Genomic DNA, 12,214 nt, shown 5'->3' with positions numbered 1-12,214 from the left:
TATAACAAATTTATACATACAGTAAAAACTAAATAAAAAATAATCTGTGAATCTTGTAGAGTCTGTGTGCTGTCTGTTTATGCCGTTTGTCTGCTATTACTTATGATAGGAGTTAACCTGTTAATGTGTATCACACACACACACACACACACACACAAATGGAGATGCAGCACTAGCAACACTTCAGCCTGAAGTGTTGCTAGTGCTGCATGTCCATTTGTGTGTAAAGGTGTGTATGTGTGTGTGTGATACACATTCACAGGTTACTCCTATCATAAGGGTTACTCCTATCACACAGTATTAAGAAACTGTCAGCATTTGTGTCAGGGTGTGTCTCTCTCATTGCTGTCTTCCTGCCTCCATGATACTTGACTCTGCTGCAGCAGCTGAGCTATCTGCACTGGGTCCAGAAACATTCTAGTTTTGAATAGATGAACACACGATTCAGTCAAGGGAGAACATAAGCAAGCCAATGTCTCATTTTACATTGTCTAACTATTGCATAGATATATTACACTATTGCCTGTATGTTCCACCCTACCTAAGGATTAATTACATACTGTAACCTATGCATGTATTTAATGTTTTACTTTAAAGACTAGCTATGTATTCAGAGTTCACTACAAATGCCTACAGTACTATGGCTATAGCTATAGGTTCTTTTGCATGTTAGACTATATTGCTAGTAGCATACAGCAGTCTGTATACCCTAAATCCCACGTTATCTGCTAATAATGACATTTTAAAATGTACGGGAGTTCTACGCTAAGTTTACAACTGTTAAACAGTGTAGGTTACTGTCAAAAACTGTCAGAAGTAGCGTGAATGGCGTGAAAATTACTTAGTATATTTTAGTATAATGACTTAGAAGTATATTTTCTGTTTTCTTCTTACCTCCTCTACCGCGCTACTGTCCTCCGATGCAGCAGCCGAATTTAAACCTTTCGAGAATATTTCAGTTAATTTTATGCATTTGGCAGCGTCTGATTTTAGAGCCCTTTTTTTGCTTTCTCGGATCTTTTTCGTCCGCGTAACCTCTGATATGGGGTGGATTGGGTCGGCACATCTCGAAACCAGCCAGCCGTCGCCGATGGGGCCAAATGCTTAACATTTATTATTATTATTATTATTATTATTATTATTATTATCATCATCATCATCATCATCATAATATTCACATCTTGCAAGAGATAAAGCTGCCTGCATGTAAAAACAATACATATAAAGAAAAAAAAAAAAAACTGACCAGCCCACATTTAAAAAATGGTCCGGCCCTTCTGGCATTTGCCAGAATTGCCAGATGGCCAATCCGCCCCTGTCGAGGTTGCTTTAAATGTTAATGAGTTCTGCTCTCCCTGCCCCTCTCTTCTCTCTGTGGAGTGAGGAGCTTGTTTACTTTAGCTGCATTTAGCCGCTAAACTTGCTAACTAGCATGTTATTAGAAAAAGGTGATTGCAGAGATTCATAAAAAAAAACCTTATACTCACTTCTGCTGTAAGTGAAGCTGGATCACGAATGATTTGCGCAAACATAGACGGATATATGTAGATCGGGAGGCGCATTCCCTTTACAAACAAACGTAATCTACTGCATCTTCAGCGGCTCAGATGTCGGGAGTAAATGACGACCACTATGTTTATTATTACATCCAGCAACACAACACCTCAATCGCTCAATCGGAGATATTCTAGTCTAACTTACCTTTACAACTGATTTAAGGCGGGTCTGAGGTAAGATGCTTATGTCAATCAACTATCATGGGAGAGGCCTCCGACAGGCATCTGAGAATGGCTCAATTTGAAAAAGGGATATTATTTTTACAGATTAATTAAAAACCACGGCATGGATTTTTATCATTATAGGGTAGATGTGTACATACACTGCCAACACACATTAATGTTCAAACAGCATGTAAAAGCGAACTTTGCATCCGATGACCCCTTTAAGTTGTGATGTAATTTCCCCTGTTTGAAATGGCCAATTGCGTCCCACTCTTGTTAGAACAAATTGGACTTGAGCCAGACAGGTACGTTGCAAATGCGCTCTGTAAAATGGTGTTAAAGTACATCAGATTGAGTTACAATTTTGGTTGGTATCAGTGGATGAAAGGTTTTGATGCTGGATTGAGTCAAATAATGTGTTCGTATGTCGTTATTATTTTTGTGTATATCCGAGTCTTGTGCTAATGAGCGGTTAATGAGTTGGTTCAAGTTGCCGCCCACACCATTTTTAAAGGCGGGGTTTTTCCTTTTTTTCCTGGTAGCTTGAGAAGGGTATTCTTGCACAACCGGAGGCTGCAGTTTCAGGACCGCATTTCTAGGACTTTTTTTATTTATTTTTTTTATTTTATTTATTTATTGTATTTATGTATGTATTATTTTAATAGCGCTTGCTATTGTGTATGTTTTTAGATTTTAAAGAAATATGTAGTTGGTTCATTGTAAACACTTAATTATTGTCCTACCCAACTCCTAACCCTTAACATACCCTTAACATTGGAAACCCGATTTAAATATTTAACCTAATTTATTTCAATATATTCTATATATATTCTGGTTTTAAATTCAGTTTTCTTGTAAAAAAAAGGACTTCTATCTTTGCGAGACTTCAGTTCATTAACTGCAGCACAGCCATTCACATCTGATGTGTGACGTGCATAAAGTGCAGTAAACGGTAAAACAATCAAGCTACAAATTAGTGTGTTTATTGGTAAATTAATAAATATAAGATAATTTGAATATAAATGCTAGTTTATAACATTCAGCAGAACAATGAACTGTTTTGCACAGCTAAATAGGCTAAATGGAGATTGCTGACACCGCCTCGAACACAAGTTCACACCAGCTCTTACTTTAAAAATAAGATGGAAAGATAAAAAATGAATAGTTTTTGTTTTATGCTTGAATCAGGTCTCCTCTAGATGGTGCTGTCACAAAAAATAGGGTCTTAGAAGTGCGGTCCTGAAACTGCAGCCTCCGGTTGTGCAGGAACATACTATTGGGTAGCTTTAGTTCTTAAATAAAAGAGCGACATCTGACATCTGAGCGACATCTGTTCTCACTACTGGTTGCCTTGACAGCGAATCAGGTTTCTTGCCGCTAAATACAAACATTTTGGAGGCAAAAGACTAAATATAAATATAAATTAAATCTGTACATTCAAACAAAAACGAATGAGAAGCAGAGCCTACTTTCATTGAGTATGTTTATCTATGGCTGAGAGAGGAAAACAATCACATGAGCTCTACCATCTTTACATACTTTATCTGCTTTAAAGTTTATTGTTATCCTTCAAGGCCCTCTTAACAACAAACACAGACCATTGCATGCAATTGTTTCTTCTGGAATCAAAACCCCTATTTTTCTTTTTTTTTTGTTCTTTAAATTTGGAGGAACATTTTGAGTGTCTTTACCACCACAGGAAGGTTCTGGGGAACAACACAAACTTATTCTATAAGCAAAAACTGCTTACCTTAATTTTAGTGGCCACTGTTTGTGTTGCTTGTTCTAGTCCAGCCAAAGTGGTCCTCCACTCTCTTGCTCCTTTCCAATCCTGTTCGTGACGCCAATTTGTGGTGGCTTCTGCTACTTCTGTGAGAAATCACTCGAAATCTTGAGGTTTTGATGCCAGAAGATAGACTTTATTGTCAGAGACAACGAAGCCGAGAGACTCAGCAGAGCATCTCCAGAATCTGTGTCTGCACACTCTTTTATACAGTTGTTTAACATGGTCCTTCTACCCCTATACAATGCATACATTTTAGTCAGGAAACATGTGTTCATAATATCTGAAAAACTTGATTATTCTCCCACATGCCTCCTTACATACGTGGTCATGATGGTAAACTAACTTAATTACACATTACCCTCTTCTCCGGGCCTCTTATGTCCTTGTAACGCAGACGCGGAGGCAGAGGTAGAATCCATATGCGGTAGTTTATTCAAAACAATGAGACACAAGTGAGCAGGCAAGGGGTCGGTAACGGGAAGACAGTTCACAGGCGTACAGAGCATAAGGGTGATTCAAACAGCAGAGTGATAGTAACAGGCAGGAGGTCAGTAACGAGGTGTCAGTCCAAGAGAGCAGCCAAAACAGAGGGGCAAACCAATTAGCGATAGCGAAGAGACAATAAAGGGGTCAAACCGTAAAATCAGTCCAGCAGGCAAACAATCCAAGGGATAATCCGAATACTCGTGAAACAGAAAACAAAGCAGAAACGGCAACAGGTAATCAGGCAGATAATGTGAAAGAACGCTCGGTAAGGCAGATCAGACTGGCAATACTTCGCGAGGAAGGAACGCCTGGATGGCGTCTAAATAGCCCAAAACAGGAAGTTGCCGTAGAAACAGCAGAGGGAGCGAACGGTCAGTACTCGGGTGAGGGCTCCCTCTGCTGGCGTGGCGTTACAGAATCCCCCCCCCAGGAGCGACTCCTGGAGCTCGACGTGGACGTCCCCGTGGCCGTGGTGCAGGTCGGTCGGGTCTGGCTCGGTGAAACTCCTCGATGAGCGACGGGTCCAGGATGTCGCGGGCGGCCACCCATGATCTCTCCTCAGGTCCATACCCCTCCCAGTCCACCAAGTACTGGAGCTGACCCCCTCGACGGCGCGAGTCCAGTAACTCATGCACCTGATATGCGGAGGTTCCGTCGATATCCAATGGCGGTTTCAGGAGGGAGACATGGAAGGAGGGAGAGATACGATAATTAGTAGGAAGCTCTAATTGGTAGGTAACCTCATTAATCCTACGTAGAATTTTAAAGGGACCTACGTACCTTGGGGAGAGCTTCCTACTGGGCAGCCGCAAGTTGATGTCCCGAGTTGAGAGCCAGACCCGTTAGCCAGGTTGGTAGGGGGGGTGTGGGCGGCGTTTACGATTGGCCTGAATTTCCTGAGTTCTGATGGCTCGTTGGAGATGAACGTGCGCACTGTCCCACACCCTCTCACTACGCTGGATCCAGTCATCCACTGAAGGAACCGAGGATGGTTCACCCGACCACGGGAACATCGGCGGTTGGAACCCCAGGACACACTGAAAGGGGGTAAGGCCTGTAGAGGAATGGGTTAGTGAGTTCTGGGCGTATTCCGCCCATGGGAGGAATTCTGGCCATCGGTGTTGTTCTCTATTGCAGTAGGTGCGAAGGTAACGTCCAATCTCCTGATTCAATCTTTCCACCTGTCCATTGGCCTGTGGGTGATAGCCTGAGGTTAAACTGACATTTATATCTAGTTGTTTGCAAAATTCCTTCCAAACCTGGGATGTAAATTGTGTGCCTCTATCACTTACAATATCTTCGGGGAGACCGTAGATCCTGAACACGTTGTGGAAGAGAGCGAGAGCGGTTTCCATGGCGGTGGGTAAACCTTTTAAGGGTATGAGGCGGCATGACTTAGAGAAGCGATCAATAGTGACTAGAATTGTTGTGAATTCGTTGGACAGAGGTAGATCTGTGACAAAGTCAATGGACAGATGTGACCAAGGGCGTTGTGGGATGGGTAGGGGGTGCAGGAGACCAGAGGGTAGTTGCTTGGGGGTCTTAGACTGGGCGCATAAGGAGCAGGCTTTGACATATGTGGTAATATCTTTGGTCATTGAGGGCCACCAGAAGGAGTTTCGGACTAGCCGGAGGGTACGAGAGATGCCAGGGTGTCCAGAACTGAGTGAGGAGTGAACCCATTGTATGACGCGGGTACGTAGAGTTTGGGGCACATAGTGTTTAGTTGGGGGGCAGTTGGTAGGAGGTGGATCGTGTTGCTGCTCTCTTTGTATTTCCTCCATGATGTCCCAAGAAATGGGTGCAAGAATGACTGTGGGGGGGAGGATGGGTTCAGGTGATTGATGGTCAACTGGGGGATCGTGGCGTCTTGAAAGAGCGTCAGCTTTACCGTTCTTGTTGCCTGGTCTGTAGGTCACAGTGAATTGGAAGCGAGTAAAAAAGAGGGCCCACCGGGCTTGACGTGGGTTCAGACGTTTGGCTGCCTTGATGTATTATAGGTTTTTATGATCGGTGATGATTAGAAAGGGGTGAGCAGCTCCCTCAAGCCAGTGTCTCCATTCCTCGATAGCTGCCTTCATGGATAGAAGTTCTTTGTTCCCAACATCATAGTTACATTCGGCGGCAGTCAGTTTCCTGGAAAAGAATGCACAGGGATACAGCTTGCTTGGGTGGCCATGACGTTGAGAGAGAACGGCCCCTATACCACAATCCGAAGCGTCCACTTCAACGATGAATGGGAGATTGGGGTCTGGATGTTTTAGGATGGGGGCTGATGTAAACCTTTCCTTGAGAGCTGCGAAGGCTTGGCTGGCCAGTTTAGTCCAGGTTAATTTGGAAGGTTTGCCTTTCAAGAGTGAGGTTAATGGGGCTGCCACCATGCTGTAGTCACGGATAAATCGTCTATAGAAATTAGCAAAACCGAGGAACCTTTGTAATTCTTTGACCGTGGAAGGTTGTGGCCACTCCGTAACTGCTTGGACCTTAGCCGTGTCCATTTTGACCCCTTGGTGACTAATATGGTAGCCCAGGAAGGATGTTTGAGGTACGTGAAATTCACATTTCTCGGCCTTCACGTAGAGTTGGTTCTTGAGGAGCCGTGTTAACACGGTTCTCACATGGTGAACGTGTTCCTCTGCAGACTTGGAGTAAACGAGAATATCATCAATGTAGGCGATTACGTACTTGTTAAGGAGGTCCTTGAAAATCTCATTGATGAAGCATTGAAACACAGCTGGCGAGTTCGCTAACCCATAGGGCATAACTTGGTATTCGTAGTGCCCCCTGGTGGTGAGGAAGGCAGTTTTCCACTCATCTCCTTCCCGGATACGAATGAGATTGTAGGCACTTCGCAGGTCCAGCTTGGTGTAGATTGTGGCCTCCCGCAGTTGTTCTAAAGCCGGCGGCACTAGGGGAAGTGGGTAGTGAAACTTAACCGTGACGTTGTTGAGTCCTCGATAATCTATACAGGGTCTCAATCCTCCATCTTTCTTTTCGACGAAGAAGAAACCCGCCGCGGCGGGAGAGGTGGATGGTCGAATAAATCCTGAGTCCAGTGCCTCTGTGATGTAGTCCTCCATAGCTTGAGTCTCAGTTCTGGAAAGGGGGTATACCTTGCTCTTGGGGGGCATAGCATTGGGGAGCAAGTCGATGGCACAGTCCCAAGGTCTGTGTGGTGGCAACTGGGTGGCTTTGACTTTACTAAAAACATCAGATAGATCGTTATAACAGGAAGGAATCTTGACAGTGTTAGTGGAGGCTGGGCTTTCTATGCTGGTGGTACCAAGTAATTGAGGTTTTACGTGGAAGCAGTTTTCGTGACAAAATTTTGACCAGCGAGTAAGCTCACCATGATACCAGGAAATGTCGGGATCGTGAGTAGATAGCCAGGGGAATCCGAGTACGGCATCATGTTTGGGGGAGTCGACGATGTAGAATGTGATGGACTCTTGGTGGAGCAGGCCTACTTTGAGTGTGAGTGTTCTGGTTTGATGGGTAATTCCTTCTCCGATGAGGGTATCATTGATGGCTTTGATCTTTATAGGCGGCGTGCAGGTTTGAGTGGGAATTTGGTACTTTTCCACAATGGTCCGGTCGATGATGTTCAGCGCCGCTCCCGAATCTATCATGGCAGTCAGTTCAAGAGACAGAGTATCATTTTCAAGCAGGATGGGAATTGTTAAGGTGCGATTACATAATAAAGAAAGATGATGAATATTTACCCTGGAGCCAGCTTGTTGCTTTTGTGGACACCCGAGGCTGCGATGGCCGACGCCTCCGCAGTAATAGCACAAGTTATTGATGCGCCGTCTCTCTCTCTCTTCGTCCGATACGCGTGAAACATTGAGCTGCATCGGTTCCTCCGGGAAAGCAGGTGTGCCGGTTAATGGAACAGATGAGCTTCGAAGATTACTTTTCACCATCTTACGTTTGGGAGTCTGTCTCATGAGGTTATCTATCTTGACTGTGAGAGAGACGAAATCAGTGAAAGACAGGTCCTCCCTGCGGCAGGCGAGCTCCGTTTGTAAATCGGCATTGAGACTGTGATAGAACATGGCAGTTAATGAGGTGTCGTTCCACCCACTTTGCGCTGCTAGAGTACGAAACTCGATGGCATGTTCAGCTGCAGTACGATTCCCTTGCTTTAGATTGATAATCTGGGTTGATATATCCCTGCCCCCGCGGGATATTCAAACACTTCGCGTAGCTGCTCCAGAAAATAATCAACAGAGTGCCGGATTTGTGCATCGGAATCCCATACTGCTGACGCCCAATCGATCGCTCTACCAGAAAGCAAAGTCATCAGGAATGCACATTTCTTCTCATTAGACTCGAATTTGTCCCCTTGATGATCGAAATAAAGTTTAACTTGGCGAACAAACCCCTTGCACATTTCAGCGGTGCCATCAAACTTTTCAGGAAGAGCGAAGCTTACCGTCTTGGGCGTGGGGGGAGGCAGCGATCGGATGTATTGCGTGAGGTGTTCATTCACTGATTGAAGCTTGCCAAGTTGTTCTTGATAGGTTTTTAGCATCTCGCTCTGGTAAGCGAACGCCGCCTGTAGATTCGCAACTTCCGCTGGATTCAAGGTAGGCGAAGTATTCTGTAACGCAGACGCGGAGGCAGAGGTAGAATCCATATGCGGTAGTTTATTCAAAACAATGAGACACAAGTGAGCAGGCAAGGGGTCGGTAATGGGAAGACAGTTCACAGGCGTACAGAGCATAAGGGTGATCCAAACAGCAGAGTGATAGTAACAGGCAGGAGGTCAGTAACGAGGTGTCAGTCCAACAGAGCAGCCAAAACAGAGGGGCAAACCAATTAGCGATAGCGAAGAGACAATAAAGGGGTCAAACCGTAAAATCAGTCCAGCAGGCAAACAATCCAAGGGATAATCCGAATACTCGTGAAACAGAAAACAAAGCAGAAACGGCAACAGGTAATCAGGCAGATAATGTGAAAGAACGCTCGGTAAGGCAGATCAGACTGGCAATACTTCGCGAGGAAGGAACGCCTGGATGGCGTCTAAATAGCCCAAAACAGGAAGTTGCCGTAGAAGCAGCAGAGGGAGCGAACGGTCAGTACTCGGGTGAGGGCTCCCTCTGCTGGCGTGGCGTTACAGTCCTTCTGCAGGCCCTCCGTACATACAAGAGATACATGATTAAGATTACACACATAGCTATATTCACATTGATTATACTTGTTTACTTCAGACTTTGATTAATAAAAATCTTCTACATATGTTGTCATCATTAACACCACACACTAATCTGTCTCTCAGCATAACTGTGAGTGTGTCTCTGAAATTACAATCTTGTGCAAGTTTCCTTAATTCAGCCACATACTCTACCATGCTTTCATCAGGACGGATTAAAGTGGATTAAAGTGATTTTTTTAGTAAACTCACCAATTCTCAGTGGTGGACGAAATACACAAGTCGAGTACACTTTTTTTTTTTTTTTTTTTAATCAATATATTTATTATTTTTGCATCAACCATTAACAGAATCAGTTCAATATACATGTAAACATACTTTTCTAACCACCCTTCCCCCCATTCCCACCCTCACTAGACAGAACACTTAAATGGACATTATTGTGAGGCATTGACCTGATGTGTAAAACAAGAGGAGAGAAATAAAAAAATTAACAATAACAGTGATAATAAATAAAAAATTAAAGTAAAGAAGAGTTACATTATCACATCAGCATTTTTAGTCAATGTAACATCCAAATTATTTATGTATTCAATAAATTTGCCCCAAATCTTTTCAAACATTGATGACTTTTTTTTCAGATTAAACATTATTTTTTCAACAGGAACATAAGACGAAAGTTCCCTAAGCCACACAATATGACTTGGTGGTTCTACTGATTTCCATTGTATAGCTATGCATTTCTTTGCTGCTATCAGAGCCATCTTAACTAAGTGTAAATTCTTCCTTTGATCAAGTTGAAGAACTGATTCATCCCCCAATAACATAAATCTCGGATCAGGTGGAAGCTTGACATTAATAATTTTGTTAATAGTTTGTATTATATTTCTCCAGTAGATTTTTAGTTCTGAACACGTCCAAAACATATGTAATAATGTACCCACCTCTGTTTTACATCTAGGGCAGCATTCTGAATATGAATCACTTATCTTGTGTAATCTTTCAGGTGTATAATATACCCTATGTAAAATATTGAACTGTATTAATCTATGTCTACTATTAAATGAAAATGTTAAGGCACTTTTACAGATAAGTTCCCAAGTATCTTGATCAAAAGTGCATTCCAGATCTTTTTCCCATTTAAGTCTTGAAGATGAAATGTCCTCCCCATATAAGTCAGTGAAATTGGTATACATATAAGACACAAAACCTTTGGATTCTTTTTTCTCTCTTATAATACTCTCTATTGGGATGAATAAGGCCTTATCTGGAGGTATTTCCCCTGCATGATATTTTTCAATTTGTATCCATGCAGGTGAAAATGTACTGTTCTTCTGCCAATACCATACAAGTCGAGTACTTGAGTAAAAGTACAGATACATATAATAAAATATTACTCCAGTAAAAGTAAAAGTCTTCCTTTTTCAATTTTACTTGAGTGAAAGTACAAAAGTACCTGGTTATTTATGTACCTAAGTAAAAAAGTACTGATAGATTTATTTAGCAATTTTATATGAGCTACTTAATTTAATTTTATATTAGCAGATATTTTTTATAATCCTACTGCTCAAATTACCTGGGATTTTCCCAAAATAACCACTATATGGAGTAAAAATAAATTTTTGTTGTTGATATGGACTATGCTGACGAGAGTGATGTAGTAATGTTCACTGTGAAGCTTACACTGCGATGTACCTGCGGGAAAAGAGATTTGAACACCTATTTTTTACTAGTAAGAAAAAAGTGTTTTAAAACTTGTTGTTGTCACGGGTATAGTCGTTGTGTGTGTGGTTTTATTCAATAGTCCAATGTAAAACAAAACTACAAAAGGGAAAACAGAAGGGAAACAGCAGCGACTACCACGAAACGGAACAGAATGACAATATAATCACTGACAGGACACCAAGGGGACAACCAACCTTAAATACACCAAACAACCAATCAGAACAGGACAGGTGGGAATGATTAAACAATGACATCACAAACGAGAACAGGAAGACCATAAAAGGACACAACCGGGATAACACACACAAACAGCCCAAATGGCACACACAGGTCTGACATTACCATGGCCAAGGGCATAGTCCGGGCGGCCATGGCGGGTCAGGGAGGTCAGGAAGCCATGGCCAAGGGCATAGTCCGGGCGGCCATGGCGGGTCAGGGAGGTCAGGAAGCCATGGCCAAGGGCATAGTCCGGGCGGCCATGGCAGATCGAGGGGGTAGCCCCCCCCAAAAATTTTCTTGGCGGAACTTAGGGTCCCACCCGTCCTGGTGAGCGCAGGATGGCGTGCGGGCTCAGGAGGGCGCGCTGGAGGAGGAGCCGACTCAGGAGGGCGCGCTGGAGGAGGAGCCGACTCAGGAGGGCGCGCTGGAGGAGGAGCCGACTCAGGAGAGCTGGCAGGCTCAGGAGGGCGAGCTGGACAGAGCTCCGGCTCTGGAGGGCGAGCTGGACAGAGCTCCGGCTCTGGAGGGCGAGCTGGAGCTTTCCAAGGCAGAGCGGGCAACAGCGTCACAGACAGGGACCTGGGTAGAGCAGGGATAGCGGAGGTGGACAAAGAAAAGGGAGAAGCAGAGAGTTCTACAGATAACGCCGCCTCCCTATGAGGCTCTACAGCCTGGGCTGACACCTCAGGAGGCATTGGCGCGGCTTCTCCAACGAACGAGGTTTTTGTAGCTGACTTGAGACTAGATGAGAGCACTGCCTCTAGAGAGCACAGTGAAGAGAGCTCGGGCTCTGATGTGCATGCTGGTGGCGGCTCGGGCTCTGATGTGTGCTCTGGAACTTGTCTTGGCTCAGGAGACGCACCAGGAACTTCACTTGACTCAGGAGATGTAGCCGTGACGTGACTTGACTCAGCCGTGACGTGATTTGACTCAACTGTGACGTGATTTGACTCAACTGTGATGTGACTTGACTCGGCCGCTGACTGACTCAGATACTGGGACAGCAGCTTCGACTTGACTTGATACTGGAACCGCAGCTGCAGCATGACTTGACTCTGGAAACGCAACTGTAACGTGACCCGACTCGGTACACACAACTGCAACTTGACTTGACTGAGGAAG

This window comes from Labeo rohita, chromosome 5 (assembly GCF_022985175.1).
Source record: "Labeo rohita strain BAU-BD-2019 chromosome 5, IGBB_LRoh.1.0, whole genome shotgun sequence".
Classification (NCBI taxonomy): Eukaryota; Metazoa; Chordata; class Actinopteri; order Cypriniformes; family Cyprinidae; genus Labeo; species Labeo rohita.
This window is presented reverse-complemented; position numbering follows the sequence as displayed.